Source organism: Protopterus annectens, chromosome 12.part0, assembly GCF_019279795.1.
Source record: "Protopterus annectens isolate FY-2018-M chromosome 12.part0, PAN1.0, whole genome shotgun sequence".
NCBI lineage: Eukaryota > Metazoa > Chordata > Ceratodontiformes > Protopteridae > Protopterus > Protopterus annectens.
In genome coordinates this window covers 1319807224-1319825953 of record NC_056746.1, presented here as the reverse complement: position 1 = coordinate 1319825953, position 18730 = coordinate 1319807224, and positions in this window count along the sequence as shown.

The following is an 18730-nucleotide window of genomic DNA, read 5'->3' as shown; positions in this document are numbered from 1 at the left end:
GGAGGAGTGTGAGGGCAGCACCAAGGATCAAGTGGTGGAAATTGAAAAAGGGTAATTGTGAGGTGGAGTTCAGAGATAGTTAAGGCAGGCACTGGGTGGCAGTGAAGAGTTACCAAATAGCTGGGCAGCTACAGCAGAGCTAGTAAGGGAGAGGGCTAGAAAGGTGTTTGGTATCGCATCTGGACAGAGGAAGGACGACAAGGAGACATGGTGGAATGAGGAAGTACAGGAGAGTATACAGAGAAAGAGGTTGGCAAAGAAGAAGAAGTGGGATTGTCAGAGAGATGAAGAAAGACAGGAGTATAAGGAGATGAGGTGCATGGCAAAGACAGAGATGGTGAAGGTTAAGGATGAGGCATATGAAGAGTTGTAAGAAAGGTTGGACACTAAGGAGGGAGAAAAGGACCTACACCGATTGGCTAGACAGAGGGACCAATCAAGGAAAGAGGAGGAGTGTGTGTTGAGGAGATGGAAAGAGTACTTTGAGGGGTTGATGAATGAAGAGAATGAGAGGTTGAGAATGTTGGATGATGTAGGGATAGTGAATCATGAAGTACAATGGATTAGCAAGGAGGAAGTAAGGATAGTTATGAAGAGAATGAAGAATGGAAAGGCTGTTGGCACAGATGACATACCTGTGGAAGCATGGAGGTGTTTAGGTGAAATAGCAGTGGAGTTTTTAACCAGATTGTTTAATGAAATCTTGGAAAGTGAGAGGATGCCTGAGGAATGGAGAAAGTGTTTTGGTACCGATTTTGAAGAATAAGGGTGTGCAGAGCTGTAGTAACTACAGAGGGATAAAACTGATCAGTCGCAGCATGAAGTTATGGGAAAGAGTAGTGGAAGCAAGGTTAAGAAGGGACGTGATGATTAGTGATCAGCAGTAATGTTTCATGCCAGGAAAGAGTACTACAGATGCAATCTTTACTCTGAGAGTGTTGATGGAGAAATACAGAGAATGTCGGCAGGAGTTGCATTGTGTTTTTGTAGACTTGTATGACAGGGTGCCTAGAGAGGAGTTGTGGTATAGTATGAGGAAGTCAGGAGTGTCAGAAAAGTATGAGAGTGGTACAGGATATGTACGAGGGTAGTGTGACAGTGGTGTGGTCTGCGGTGGGAGTGAAGGATGCGTTTAAGGTGGAGGTGGGGTTACATCAAGGATCAGCTCTGAGCCCTTTCTTAATTGCAATGGTGATGGACAGGTTGACAGACGAGATCAGACAGGAGTCCCCGTGGACTATGATGTTTGCAGATGACATTGTGATCTGTAGTGAGAGTAGGAAACAGGTGGAGGAGACCCTGGAGAGATGGAGATATGCTCTAGAGAGAAGAGAAATGAAGGTCAGCAGGACTAAGACAGAATATATGTGTGTGAATGAGAGGGAGGATAGAGGAATGGTGAGGATGCAAGGAGTAGAGGTGGCGAAGGTGAATGAGTTTAAATACTTGAGGTCAATAGTTAAGAGTAATGGTGAGTGTGGAAGAGAGGTGAAGAAGAGAGTACAGGTAGGATGGAGTGGGTGGAGAAGACTGTCAGGAGTGATTTGTGACAGATAAGTACCTGTAAACGTGAAAGGGAAGGTCTGCAAGAGGGTAGAGAGACCAGCTATGTTACGAGTTGGAGACATTGGCATTGACAAAAAGGCAGGAGTTTGAGCTGGATGTGGAAGAATTAAAGATGTTAAGATTTGCACTGGGTGTGATGAGGGTGGACAGGATTAGGAATAAGTATATTAGAGGGTCAGCCCAGGTTGGAATGTTTGGAGACAAAGCCAGAGAGGCATGATTACGTTGGTTTGGACATGTGTTGAGGAGGGATGCTGAGTATATTGGGAAAAAGATGCTAAGGATGAAGCTACCAGGTAACAGGAAAAGAGGAAGGCCTAAGATAAGGTTTATGGATGTGGTGAGAGAGGACATGAAGGTGGTTGGTGTGACAGAGCAAGATGCAGAGGACAGGAAGAAATGGAAACAGGTGATCTGTTGTGGCGACCCCTAACAGGAACAGCCGAAAGATGATGATGATGTGTGTATGTGTCTATAATATATATATATATCTATATATCTATATATCTATATATATATATATATATATATATATATATATATATATATCTATATATCTATATCTATATATATATATATATCTATATATCTATATATATCTATATATATCTATATATATATATATATATATATATATATATATCTATATATATATCTATATATATATATATATATATATATATATATATATATTCATACATACACATATATATATATATATATATATATATATATATATATATATATATATATATATAAAATTGTGTGTGTGTATCTATCTATATATATATATATATATATATATATATATATATAATACACTCATTTATATGTGCATCAATATAATCATCTATATCTGTGCATAAACACACATGAACAACCCCGTCCCCCACCCCCAGCATGAACCTTGCCAGAGACTAGTCTGTAGGACATGAAATAACCTGCACTGTAAATTTAGGGAATGAGTTTTGCCTTAAGTATTATACCCATACATTATAAAATAGAAACTGAGTTCCCTAACCCTCTTTTACAAGATACTTCGTGTCTCACCATACTCCATAATAGTTTTTTTTTTCAGTTTCTTTGCATTTTCAGTTATGTTTTCCCATTCATTTTACTGACATACACTAAATGTGTGAGTAACATAATGTATATAATTTTAAATAGATGTGATAGGCTTTTATGAATGACTTGTCTTCCAATCTGCTTTTACAGCTCATCTGTGGTGGTTTGTAACATCTTTATAGAGTATAAACTTTTTCTATTAACATATTTTATGGTTTACATTGTTTGCTGTTACAATTTATTTACATTTTAGTCAGATTGAGTGCATGTGTGTGCCTTCTGTGGAAGGTTGGGTGCCATTCTTGCAACTTGACATTGTAAAACTTCACTGCCAGTCATTAGTGGTCAGGTGATCCGCTATGGTGACCCCTAACCGGGAAAAGCGGAAGAAGTAGTAGTAGTCAGATTAATTTTAGTTACTTTATATACTTACAATCTGATTTATCATATCATTGTTTTCAGTTATTTTCATTAAGAAAAAATAGTCAGGTCTTCATCTGAATGAAAGATACCAAACAAAGCTTTTTGTTGGGAAAAATCAAACTTTTTTTTTTCTTTTTTGCAGGGCAGGCCCTGTACCTGCCTGCCTGGGTCAGAGCTTTGGCCCTTGCGTCATACTCCATTGCTTAAATATACTCTGTCCAAGTTTGTACAACTACAGATAGAAATGAAATCATAAAAAGTATAAAATCATTGAAGACACTTGTATATAAAACACACCAGTAGTAATTCCTTACTGTAAAGGGCAGGAGACAAGCTGTATAATATGGAAGAATAATTAGAGTTGGACTCTTGCTTAATATCTTCAGTAAATACAGGGAAGTATCTTCCAGTAATTCTGTTCTTTGGTTAACTGGTAGTAATTGCTGTTTACTTTTATTCTTACTGGGTTGTCTATTTTTTAGTTTATTTTTCATTTTTAGATGGTTGAAATATGTAGATGTAATTTTGTGTGTGTGGTTTAACTGTGGATCTGAATCTTTGTTTATTTTTATCTCATTGTATACTAAGGATGAGTTGCAGTGAAAACTCTGTGTAGAGCAAGGGTTGTTGAATTTTCCTCATCTCATACCTAACAAGCACCAAAATTCCAGTTTAGGCAGTTACAGCTGTGTTTAAAAATAATATATCTAAGAAAACATACCAGTTAAGTTCCAGGAATATATTAACTTTTATTAGACAACATCATTTCATGGTGCAAGTGCTTCATTAGATACGTAAAAGCAAGTTATTTTAATACTATTGTTTCTATAACAACTATGTAATCACAAAAGCTAATCATGAGAATGCAATTTCAGACATTCAACTCTCACATTAAAATATCCAAATTTTGCCAGAATTCAACTGAAATTTGCTCATAATGATATAGTAATGATTTTGTAATAGAACAGGTCTTCCTCAGGAATAGAGTAATACTAGCACCAGTGTTTAACAGAGACATTTATTGAAGTAGATCTGTATCATGAGTCTGGTCCATGCCCTTAGGGTTTGGTTCAATCCAATACATCTTAATAATAGTTTTTGTAGTTCCAGAGCTTATTTGTCATGGTTTTGTCTTGCACCATGTGATGCAACAGTACACTACAGCAATGTTCATTTTCATTGTCGGTATGTGTGTGTGCAGGATGGGCTCTGTAACATATTGCATAACTGTTTGTCTGGAATAAATAAAACTTGTAGAGATTTCAAACATATAAAATGTTAAACAACTCTCTTGCATCTTCCTATACAAAATATTTACCCTGATGCGAAAAAAAAAGTCTACATTGATTGTGATGTTATCTTTGCTCAAATTTTTTGAGGTTACTAAACTACGGATTATCTATTTACAAAGAAGTGTGTACCTTCACTTTCATTAAAAGGCATTCAAAATTTTAGCTCATCTGAATCTCGCACATATTCTGAAACATAGAAAGAGAATAAGCTGTCAGTAAAGTGCAACATGAAAGTACAAAAAACAAAATAAAAATGTACTTTTATTATCTCACTGGCCTTACTTGTAATTATATTGCTTAGCCTTCTTTTGCCACATAAATAACTCACTGATGAATGGAGCTTTTTACGTAGCACCATGTCCAAATTTCTGGATTGTTACGGAAAAGCAAGTTTTTTTTTAACATAAAGCAATGTTACATTTATGTCAAGCACTATTTTTATTATTTTATTTTAAAACTACACAGTGAGGTGCTTCATGATATTTTCTGTATCAAACCTGCATAGATACAAAGAGTTTCATTACTCAGAACACATTTTGAATACACATTTTTTGAATACATCTTATACTCATTTCTTTCAATTCTATAAATAGTTTATAACCTTTCGAAAGATTTACCTGCCAAGAAATGCAGTAAACATATTTGATGTCTTTTTACCGAGTGTTATTTGTAAACACAAATAATAAAAAAAAAAAAAATACTGTATATTTACAAGACTGCTTTAGTTAAACTTGATAAAAGAAAATTTGAATGCTTGATGTTGACTCTCCCATACTTGATATAATCACACACACGTGTGTGTGTGCGCGTCTGTTGGTCTGTTGCCCTCTTTGTCTACAGAACGTGTCATGTTATAGCAATAACCCACGCCTGGGTGTGGGTAATGCTAAATTTACCCACGGTTGGCGTGGTTTGGTCCCGGCGGCCCGAGGGACCAAAAGCCAACCGTGGGTAAATTTAGCATTACCCACACCCAGAAGTGGGTTATTGCTATTATACCATGACATTATTTAAGAAAAGAAACTATTACTTTTCTTAAATAATGGCATAGTATAATGCCTGTTTACTGCCCTTCCGCAGATGTCTTGGCATCCGGCAGTTCTGATGTACTGCGCGGCGGCGCAGTACATCAGAGTTGGCAAAAGCAACGGAGAAAGCAAGATCTCCATTGCTTTTTTTTAGTGTCTCGCTATGTTAAATGAGTTTAACATAGCAAGACAGTTTTAAAATAAGCAAGACAGTTTTAAAATAAGCAACGGACATCTCCGTTGCTTATTTTAAAACTGTCACGCTATGTTAAACTCATTTAACATAGCGAGACACTAAAAAAAGCAACGGAGATCTTGCTTTCTCCGTTGCTTTTTTTTTAAACACTGCCTCGCTATGTTAAATGGGTTTAACATAGTGAGACAGCTTTAAAATAAGCAACGGAGATCTCTGTTGCTTATTTTAAAGCTGTCTCGCTATGTTAAACCCATTTAACATAGCGAGACAGTGTTTAAAAAAAAAGAGTTATAGTAATGAAAAAAAGTCCGGGCGACCGGACCTTTTTCCATTAGTATAACTCGATTTACAACGGGCATGCTGGCCAATCAGCGTGCACGTTTTGGGGGGATCATGGTATAATATCTGTTTTCCTGTCTTATTTGCACCATGATTTAATGCACATTTATTGCTCCAGTTTGACCATGCACAATCCCAAGCTTAGCCTGTATCTCACATTTTTCTTTATCACAGTTTATATACTCTGCATAGATTATTACACATCTATAGTAAGAGTGCTTATTTTATAATAATCTGCCCAGTATACTTGCCATTACATTGATAATCGATGACTATACTGGCTTGGTCTTCCTCCTTAACATTCTGTCAATCATCACTATATGGTTCAAACATGATTAACATCAAAAATTTCCAACACTCGGCAGAATGCATTACATAAACAGTAGAATCTACCTGCTGGTGTTCCACTTTACACTGCTTCCTTATTTGAATAAGCAGTAACAATGTTGTGAAGGAGGCACTTAATTTCTGGCAATACTGATTTGCATTAAAATAAACTTATGTTAATAATGAGGCAGGTGCTTCAAGGCAAATCTTAATCAACATATAGAAAATTCTTGGTTTGCAGCTAATATGTTTTATCCTGTGTACAGCACTGTACACAACAATACTTGTGTAACAAAAACATTTGTTTTTCTGAAAAATTGGAGCTATCATGCAAAATGTTATTTGTTACATTGCAGGAAAAAAGAAATCTAGAATCCACTTCCTCACCTCTACAGAACACTTAAACTGTATGGAAACAAAGTAGTTTCACTTAGTGCAGCAGTTAAAGTTAGCCCATGACTACCAGCTCTGTTGGCATACAGGCATAAAGCACTTATGACCCAGGTGACAAAAGATCACTTACCAGCTCAGGTGCTGGCTGAAGCTAGGTAGGGAGAGGGAAAATGGGAAGAGGCCACAGCTGATGATCTGTCCGTAGGAGGGAGTAAGCAATGAAGTTCTTGTGGTAGGTGAAACCATTGCTGAAGTCCGGGATAAGACTGATGCTCAGACTCACAGCCAGGCAGAGTCCTCAGGTAGGTATAGAAGTATTCCTTCTATTTGGCATAGGGAAAAGTTAGTCTCAAAGGCCATGCTTCATGGCATGTCACAGCTTAACCAGTAAGACTTAAGATGTCAGGGTTATAGAAACTCAGTGAGTTATCTTTAAGAAGCAGCTTGGATGGGCAATGTTCATACCGCTCAACTGTATAGATTTTCGCAGAATGTCCAGATTTTTGCCTCATGTTTGGTCCATCTTTCACAGTATTGTGGTTTTCTGATAAATTAGTGGCAAATCATTAAAGGTTAAAGTTAGAAAATAATGACAGACATTTAAGTTTCAGATTTCATACCCTTCAGTAAATTCATGCTAATGCAAAACCTGTTATTCTATCAATTTTCTAAGTTTGTAAGAGTGATATTTAAAAATTGTCCCTATTTTTGGGCCTTTGTCCCACTTTTATTTATGACTTTGTCCAGATTTCTTGCTCTACGAGGTTAAGGGCTATGGCAGTGTTCGACTACCAAACTAACATCTCCTCCTACTGAGGAGGCTGGTGACCTCAGCTGCTGGATTATCTGATTTAATGATTCACAGATATGTCACTGGTATGAGAGGTTAATGAGGAAGAGAGGGATAGAGGAAGAAGTAAAGAAAATACATGTTCGAACAGCAAAAGTTGAAGGGCGACTTTAAGCTTTTTCTTTCCAAAACAAATGCCAAGCAATGTAAATTGTTTTGTGCATTCTGAGGTCTCATCTTGCTAATGAGTAATACATTTGGCATCACATAAGTTACAGCATGTGTACCTCTTCTTCTTTAAACTTTCTAGTTACTGTTAGTTTTATATGCTTCTACTTTACTTGACTTCAGGTTTAGATTTTACAACTGATACCTTCTTCACCTAATCCTCACTGTCAGTAAAGTATTAGAATCTACCTAAGAAAGAAAGTGTTATAAATAAAAGTCATGGTACGTGATTTGAACACCATCCTTAATATTGATAAACAAACATAACGTTGAAGTGTTAAAATTAAAAAATATATACAAACAGTGTGATTAAAAGTGCATTTAAATGTGAACTTAAGTGTATTAGCTTTGATAATTAAAAAGCTAAGTGCATTTGCTTTATTGGTTAAAACAGGTGCAATAGAAACACTGTACTTTTTAATCACACATCTTGTATACATTTTTAATTTTAACACTTAGATGTTATATTTGTTTATCAACAACCGCACATTTTTTAAATAACACCTTGCCATAATGTAGTCACGTTTCTGACCTTTTAAACAGAATCTGTATCTAATTATCTTATTAACCAACCACCAATGAAATGCATTTTATTTTTATTTAATTGCTCTGTGTTGTGTTGTTATTCTGATGAACTCTTTCCTGAGACGAAAGTGCTCAATGTTTTTAAAACCTTTCCTTTTAGTTTTCTTCAAATAAGATTCACTGAAACATCATTGGACCCTTTGTGGCATGTATTTCTTTTGGTTCTGAGTCTGACTGATTGGCGCTTCACCTTTTTGTGTTTGGTACTTAAAAATCCCTGCCTAAAACACAAAAGCTGCCCAGATGAAGATTTGTTCTATAGGACAGTCAGTGTCACACTAACAGGCAAACTGCATACAAAGATAGTACGGAAAACAAAGTAACTCCGAGTAAGCAGTCAGTTGACATGCCAAAGCTCTTAAGACAACAAGGCCAAGACAATACCTTTGATAATGTTGTAGTCACAGGTGACTTTATGATAAACAGATGCACTGCTCACCAGTCAGAAGCAAAACAGAATGATGCTTAGCTGCTTCACAGATACCATGATTTGCAGTGTCACTATGGCCCACAAGTCCATGCACCCTAAGAAGACATATGCATGTCATTGCGCACATGGGATTGAAGGAGTTGAGACATGCATACTTGGATCATATGAAGAGGGAAATGATGGAGCTCTCAGAATATGCTTCTGAAATTTGTATGACACTAGTGTTGAGCAGGATCCTACGATAGCCAAAAATTATGCTACAACACACACACACACACACACACACACACACACACACACACACACAAAAATATACCTGAACTTCAATTACTGGCTTTAGCTATCTGTGCCATTTTTAGGGGATCCAGTATATACTATCTAATATATACACTCAAATTATTCTAAATTTTATTTATTTATTTATTTATTTGCAGTTGTTTAACCAGGATAGTCCATTGGGCCTGAAGAACCCGTTTTCAATGGAGTCCTGGGGAGAAAAGCTCCACATACAGATTACACAAAGGTTAATATACAAACATAGATTACATAGATTACATGAAGATTACAGAGGCAAGACTAAGATTAATATACACACATAAAATGCATGATAAATCAACCAGTAACCTCCATATATCCTTTACTTTAAATGTATAAAGATTTTAAAATTAACCTTCACAAAGGAACTACCACCTAGTATAAGTTATTTTTGCCAAAGCTGATTAAACATCCTTTACTTGAAATGTACAAAGATTTCAAGCTGAACCTTGACAAAGGAACTTCCACCTATAATGAGTTATCTTTGCCAAAGCTGATCAAATGTCATAATTTGTGTCTCTATATTCTCCTTAAAAATATTATGCATGTCAGCCTTTGGCTTATTATATATATATTTTCAAAAAGATAGTCTCTCAAAACTAATGTAACGGCTATTTTTTTGTATTGTAAAGATGTGACTTTCTGTAATTTTTGTAATATGTATTGGTGCTTTTCTCCTTTGGTCTCCACTGAAAGCGGGCCACAAGCCCAGTTGGACTAACCCGGTTAACAAATATCAATAAATAAATAAATATATACATCAGCCTGAGAGGTGATGATCAGCAATCCTGGCTGCTTTGTTAGGAATACATCTGTACCTCTTGCCTCATGGCTTCCATATATTGGCTAGGACCTTTTCTTCCCCTATAGTGTCTTTTTTAGAAAAGGTCACACTCCTCAAATTACCTACATAGCTAAGCAAAATCATGCAGTAATAATGCTCAGTGCTAGAAGACTAAACAAAAATTCGTACTCCTTCCAAGCATTTGTTACTCTTGCAAATATAGACATTTGTGTTGATACTGAAACATGGTTTTAGAACAGCAGGAGCACCCACCACACTGTTTCAGATCCAGCATGGAAAATGATGGCATTTAAGGAGGAGGTCTGTCTGCATTCCTAAGAAACCATCTGATCTCTTGACCTTGTCAGGTCAGTGAATACTTTGAATTTCTACATAATATGTTCACAGTGAATACAACTTTATACCATGTCACAGCCAATAACTGTACCCCACCATGTGACCTGCTGCCCATGAAGCATATCTAAATAAACTGACATCCTTAACTATTGAGCTTAAAACAATTTTCTAGGGATACTTCAACTATCCCTCCATTAGCTGCAGAACCTACATCACCTCAAATAAATATGCACAAATATTTATTGATGTCATTAACTAAACTAATTGGTTCAAGCCCCAAATCATCATCTTCTTTCGGCTACTCCCATTAGGGGTCACCACAGCGGATCATCTGTTTTCATTTCTTCCTGACCTCTACATCTTGCTTTGTCACACCAACCACCTGCATGTCCTCTCTCACCACATCCATAAACCTTATCTTAGGCCATCCTCTTTTCCTCTTACCCGGCAGCTCCATCCTTGGCATCCATCTCCCAATATCCCCAGCATCCCTCCTCAGCACATGCCCAAACCAGTGCAATCTCACCTCTCTGGCTTTGTCTCCAAACTGTCCAACCTGAGCTGACCCTCTAATATACTGATTCCTAATGCTGTCCATGCTTGTCACACCCAATGCAAATCTAACATCTTTAACTCTCTCACCTCCAGCTCTGACTGCTGTCTTTTCATCAGTGCCACCATCTCCAACCCATATAATACAGCTGGTCTCAGTACCATGTTGTAGACCTTCCCTTTCACTCTTACTGGTACTTGTCTCTCGCAAATCACTCCTGACACTCTTCTCCACCCACTCCATCCTGCCTGTACTCTCTTCACCTTTTTTCCACACTCACCATTACTCTGAACTGTTGATCTCTTCTTCACCTTTTTTCCACACTCACCATTACTCTGAACTGTTGATCCCAAGTATTTAAACTCAACCACCTTCACCACCTCTACTCCCTGCATCCTCACCCTTCCTCTATCCTCCCTCTCATTCAGACACAGTCACAAATAGTGTTTTAAAAATATTAGACCTGGTTCTTACTATTTCCTTCTGTACTCAGCAACTATAGTTCCCATGTCACTGATCAAATTTGACTATTATTCAGCAAAACTTACTATGAGGGTAAAACGTGACTTACCACAAAACCCCTCAGTCTTTAGAGGCTATTTTAAGGTAAACCTAATCCAAGCTAAATAATGACCTGATGAAATTTAAATTCAATTTTCACTTTGATGACCCCATCTCACATGTTGCTACATCTGAGAATAATTTCTATGCCTAGCTGGAAGCACGTACCAAGGTATCTGTCCCCACAAGGCACAGATACAATGCCAAATATAGGAATAACCCATATGGTAAAGTCAGAGTATAAAGAAGCTATACATTAATAATAATAATAATAATAAATTTATAGCCTATAAAAGCAAACTTTATACCCCAACATCTAGAAATGAACTCAGAAAGAAAAGAACTCGGAAACAAAAATCAATCCTCCAAAGCTAAGCATGAATTGAGAATTGCTGACTCTGTTAATGACAACCACAAAGTCTTCAGAAATCATAGAGGTAATGCAGACAGCCACCTCTATCTCCCTCTAACTTCCCCTACTTATTAATACAACTACTCTAGCCCCTTACATCATCTTTGAACAGATTTGGAGTGTTGTTTCCAAAGCCAAAACACTCATTTCATAGGTTCTGATAATATGCCATGCTGCCATCTTGTTAGTGCCAGATACTACACGTATGACTTTCTATTAAGCCTGTACAACATCAGCCCCTTCAGCAGATTTGTACCAGAGGAACTGAGTACTGCAGAAGTTATTCCAGTCCACAAGAAGAGATCAGTTACTGATCCAGGAAACTGCAGACCTAGAAGGCTCATCAGCCTTACTGGAGCACATCCTTATTTAACTTATTAACAAGGACATAGGTGGTTGGCAAGCCTTAGACCCAAGCAAATTTGAGTTTGATAAAGGCAGATACTGCTTCCTGAATCAGGTGGGCTTCTTTGAACATGTCGTTGAAACATTAGATCCGGGCAGATCAGTTCACACTTTCTTCCTGGTCCTGGACAAGGCCTTTGATACCATCTCACATTTTAGCATTATCAGCAATGTAATCAAACTAAATGTAAACCCTTATGTTATCCACTGAATAGCAAACTGGCTAACTGACAGATTAAAATCTATTGGTGCTGGAAGCACACTCTTTGTGGTGTCCACCCAAGATCAGTCCTAGGATCACTTTTCTTTGGTATGTACTTCTCTGATGTTAAGGCTGACATCAAGGGCCTATAACATTTCACCTTTGTAGATTACCGCAAATGTGGAGAAGTCATTATGTCCCCAATTTGACTTCAAGATTCCAAAGAATGAACTAACACACACCAGTAAGTGGTATCTGGACTATGGCCTAAAACTGAACACTGAAAAATGCAGTATTGTGTCCTTAGGTGAAACTGAGCACCCATGCCCCTATCACATATGTGACACCCCTTTGAAAGTTGACTCCTCCATTAGGGACCAGCACACCTTGGAAGATAATGAACTTTTATCCTTTGATCACCATGTGTCCACTAATGTTACAAAATCCCTTCACTTTGTCAGACTAATCACCAGAAGTAGTTCTTCCATCGTTTATCACTGGTCTTTCATCAGGCCCATAACAGAGTATAATGGCCCCTTTGGTATGTATGTGTCAAAGAATATAACCCAGTTTGAGAGACTACAGTATTTCCTCACTAAGATAAAAAAGGCATGTTTTATTTGAGTTTAAAAGTGTTCTCTCTCTCTAATGTTTCTCACAAACTCTTAAGTGGTGACCACTCTCTAGCTTACATACCCTGTAAATAATCCAGTCCCTATGTGATCTCTTGCATATCCACAAAACTAATTGCATACTCATCACCCACTCAAGATATCTTAATTTCCACCAAAACATAAGTAGGACCTGTTGGCGAGATAGACATATATCACAGAGAATCTCTCTTGTATGGAATAGACTTCCTCTTCAGGTAAAGCAAAGTAGCTGTCTGACCTTCTTTAAACATACCCTGGATGAACAGATAGGCAATTATAAATACACCCTGGGTCTGGCCTCTCAAGTTCTCATTAAAAGGGGTTAAAACTATACATAAATTAGTAATGTCAATGGGTACCTATAATGCAGCGTATTATGGCCAGGCTACAAATGGTCATCTGGATCACCAGCCTAGTAGTGACTTATGAACCTGTGAACATGGTTGAAACACAAAAATACAAAACAGAATTTATCAAATTTCAAAACCTCAGAAATGCATAGCAACACCCACTGCAAAAATAGACATTTGCTTTTTTGGGAGTCCTCACCCACCTTTATTTCAATACCTTGCAGCATTAAATATACCAACTCAGGGACTGAACAACTGCAGGAAAAAAGCAAGTTTCCACTTCCTGCTATACCCTAGTTACCCACAAACACATATCGTGATTTTGCAATCTTTTGAATATTCAGTTGCTTCTGCCATGGCTCAGTCATTTAAAATACATGAGCATTCAATCACTAATGGAATCCATATTATCTATGTCTAACTGTCTATATATGTATCTATAGCTATATGTCTGTATGTCTGTGTGTATATGTGTGTGTGTGTGTGTGTGTGTGTGTGTATATATATATATATATATATATATATATATATATATATATATATATATATATATATATATATGATTATATACATTTATTATTCTTTACCTTCAGTGAAAATGACAATTTTCAATGAGGCTTTGTTTTTATTGAGGTTGTAATATGTATTGCACCATTCAGTGTGCATTGTTGCATTCCACTTTCATGATTCATATTTCAGGCATAAATATTTCTAATTAAAGTAAAAGTATTGTACTTAGTTTCTTTCCTTTGCTATTTCATAATGTACTGCATCAAAATCTGCAATATTTTAAATGCACACACATTAAAACCTTGCATACTAAGAAAGCCTTAATTATGGCTTTCATTGCCAGTGGTTTTGACTTCCCGTTCCTTCTGTGAAAGATATTTAACATTTTCTAGGATTTTAATGTCACTCTTTAGCATTCAGCAGAGAACTGCAGCTAATTACTTGATTGGAGATCGGTACCAGACTTGTCAAAGCATAATTATCTTTACATTGTAGAAGATCTCACTACTTCAGTGAGGCGGTGTTGGCATCCATACTGACCTTTGTACGCACAATTGGAGAAAATTTACATCTTAATTTGAGACACAAAGTGAGTTGTACTACAGTTTTAGAAGAGGAGGATTTATTTTAAGCACAGTCACTATACTATAGAAAATTGCACTACAATTTTCCCACCTTTCCCGTGATTCAGATTCAGATCTGCTGCTTGCTTTCTTTATTTGCAGTAGTAGAGCAATGAAATCAAGGACCTTTGCAGGCAAATGATGGCCATATATGCATCATATTTCAGCTTGTAGGAGGAATGCCAGGCTTTTGCTATGTTATAGTGCCAGGTGGGTAACTTCACATAGTAAAAGGTACAGAGAGGGCTTTCAATAGTCATGTCTTACTGACCGTGAGCAGCAGTTTTGGTGTATATGTACCTTACGTTACCACAAGGTGAAATGAAACATTAGCTCCAAGGATGTGAGAGTACTTGGATTTTCCACTCTCATACTCTATACTGGTGATGTAATCAGAATCATCTGGGAAGCATATTATCCTACTGGCAGAATATTAGAAGAGACACTAAATCCTCTGGGCCATGATGGTCTAAGTGAATATTATAACAGATGGACATGAGGAGTCATAAGAAATAATGCAGGAGGTTGCATATGTGAAAAACCTTAGAATGTGCACATTTGTGTTTGTCTACCTCTCTGCCTGCCTGTCTTCTCTCTATCTATTGATATGTCTGTCTATTAGTCCATCTATTAATCTATCTACCTATTGATGTATTTATCTATCCCTCTATATGTCTAGTTAACAAATTTCTTACTTGTGATTGAGTTACAAATGGATAAGGTTTTTATTTACTGCTTAAAGAATAATATACTGCAACTTGTCAAATGGAATTTGCTAGAAGACATCAGTGCCAGTGCTGTTTCTATTACAGTATCACCACCATCAACAGTGATTTTCTTTTAACTTTTGCTTTTTTTCTAAAGTTGCATTACTGTGTGGTTGGTGCATACAAGTACAGAGGTGAAAGAGGGCAAGCTCTTCTGCAAAAAAAAAAGTCCCATAGATGAAGCCTTCCTGTACCACCTTATTCATGTACTAACACTAACTATAGCATTAGTCCTACCTGAACCCTGACCCTGCTCATTCAGTAAAATAAAAACATTTTTCTAACAGTGCCACTATGCAAGACACAAGGATACAGAACTCACACAGCACCAAACATGCAGAACAGTAAATCTGTCCTCTTCCCTGTTCCATACACTATCTCTAACCTCTGAATACTCACTCAAACATGCCCACCATTATAACCTTTTCTGTCAAACATTCATTTTCCTGTACAATCCTACTTACAAACACTATACAAATGAACATTTTTACCATTCTTCATCAAAAAAACTTTAGACAAATGTGCCTTTGATAATTTGAGGTGCAACCATATATGATCCCACATCCAGACACACCACACACACATACATATATGTGTGTGTGTGTATGTATGTGTATATATATATATATATATATATATATATATATATATATATATATATATATAAACTTGCTCATAACTTCATCATAAATTTGTTTGTTCAAAAAAACTCAGTAAAAAGGTCAGCATGTATATACATACAACATTCACTGTCCTTTAACCTATAGAAAATACTTCTCTTAAAATCAGACATTTTTGAAAAGCACTTCTAGTACAACTAGCATAAATCATTAACTTCTGCCCTATATAAATCAGAAAAGTAAATAAAAATATTTACCTGCCAAATTCAGCCTTTGTGTAGAATAGTAATATAACATGATTTCACATCAAATATTTCTTTTTTATAAATCAGTGGATCCAAACAATTTTATTGTCACAAAATTAAAAAAGCCACGCTACTTTGTAGTCCCGATAACGTCAATGCCAACAACAGAATAAACGCTCTTACATACACATTAAGGAAACTGCGTTTTCGGCTTTTTTAATTTTGTGACAATAAAATTGTTTGGATCACCTTACAGCGGACCTTGGCACTTTTTTGGATTTATTAGTTTGTTTTGAGTGCCTACATCTGTTTTTTTATTTCTTTTTTATGTTTTTTTTTTTTTTTTTTTTTTTTTTTTTTAGCATGAATAGTTTAAAGGCTATTTCAGGAAAAAATAGCATGAGGCTAGCTGGAAGATAGTGACACAACATGTAAAATTGCACACTTTGGAAAGAAAAATCGTAAATAACTGTGTGTGTGTGTGTGTGTGTGTGTGTGTGTGTGTGTGTGGGGCAGGATGCCAAAGGTGAAGCTTTTTATTTCCTGATGGATGGCTATGCCAACAACTAAGATGCACCATTTTTAACTTATTCCTTAGAAATCAGAATGTGTGAATATTTTTCTTCTTTGCTGTATTTTCTAATATGTTCTAAGACAGTGATGGCAAATCTATGACACGTGTCAAGGGTGACACACCATGTCATTTTGGGTCACACTGAATGAACAAAAATACAACAAATATGTGACCCTGCACTTATCTATTAAAACGTATGAACAAAAAAGTAATTAATTGATCAAATCAAATGCAATGTATTCCATATTTTTTTCAGTTCAATTCAGAATTACTATTAAAAGTAGGGTAATTTTTTGGTGCACTATTTTAAGCCCAGTTATCATTGAGCATATTGTGTTCTCTATTGTAAGTCACTGGTTTATCTTTTACTTTTATAATACATAGCAGCATAATGCAAAATGTTCACCATCATTGTTCTAAGATCAGTAGTAAGGCCTTACTTTGAACAGTAGATGCAGTATTGATATCAATGTTGCAGGCAAAATGTCAGGCTTAGGGTGGATGAGTAAAGGACATGGGTGGATGAGAGAAGAGCATGGACTGATGAGTGAAGGCCTTAGGGAAGACGTTTGCCAGTAGTGAACTCAACAATGTCTTCTAGCAAGCAGTCATTCCAGTTTATACCACACACCAAGTTATACAGCATTAAAGAAAGTCTTTTCTATTTTTAACCTGCAGCAAACATGTTTCTACATTTGTAGTAGGCTCATGCTTTTGTTTACAGAACACACAGAGCATACAGCACTCGGTGTTGAGTGCATATGCAATCCTGAACTTATTTCTAAGTGTTGACAAGCACAGAAGCCCAAAAAGGTTTGGGCAATCAGATCCGCTAGTATTTGGCACCTGGGATCGGTGCCCCCTTTGCCCCACCATAGTCATACTACTGTGAATGTTTAAGATTCTAGTGGTGTTAATCCTCAGTATAGGGTGTCTAGTTCATATATACATACAGACATGAGTGACTGCAGGATGACTTTCTGTCAGATTATATGGCAACTGGCAAACTTTCTTCCCTTGGTCTTCTGCCCACCTCCCTAAACTGGTTCCATAGCTATCTCACTAATCATCGGCAAGCTACCAAATGGGAAAACAGTCTTTCCACCCTCCTACCCATCACAGTTGGCATACCCCAAGGCTCCATACTGGGCCCACTCCTCTTTAGCATATTTACAAATTACCTCAGTTCTGCTACTAATCATGCCTCTGTTGTACAATATGCTGATGATTCCACCCTTATATGTTCAGCCTCAACCCCCCAAGAACTTCAAGGAAAATTGCAGTCTTCCTTTCAAGATATAGAAAAACATTTAGCCAATCAACTTATTCTAAACCCAAATAAAACTAAAATAGTAGTCTTCACAGATAAGAAATCAACACATTGCCAACCCTACTCTCCATCCTCTCCTCCAATGGAACCAAGTTACTTCCAACTGACCAAACTAAACTTCTAGGTGTAACAATTGACTCTCATCTAAAATTTGATAAACATATTTCACTGTCTATCAAAAAAGTGCATACCAAACTAGGAGCACTCTATAGAGCAAAAACATTTCTAAACAAAGCCAGGCTTGCCACTGCCCAGTCTAACCTGCTGTCAACTCTCCTCTATGGCGCTCACATTTTCACCAATCTGCATAAGAAAGATCTCAATAATCGTGAAGCCTGTTAAAACAGAATTTCAGAGAATTTGCAACCAGTCATCCTCATACAACCCCCCACTGCACAGCCCTCTCAACTAAAGTGGCTTGAACTCCCTAACCTTTTATCCCTCAACCAACTTACCATAGTTCACAAAATCATCCACCATCCTAAAGACCTCCCTGCACTGGCTAACTTAGTTCATCCTAACTGTAATCCCAGACCCACTCAGATCATCAGAAAAACTAATGCTGAACATCACCCGCTCCAACAACCTTCATGAGGACTCCCTCAACTCTTACAAAATTGCCAGGCTATGGAACACACTTCCTCACTCCATCACAAAAAAACCCAAAAAACCAAGACTTCAAAAAAACTGCTAAAACAGCATTTAGCAAACCACTGGCTTTGCACCTGCCATAATCTCGGTTAATATCATCCAAAAAATCCCTCAACTGCCCCCTCCCTATTCCTACTTCTTATGTCACTCATCACA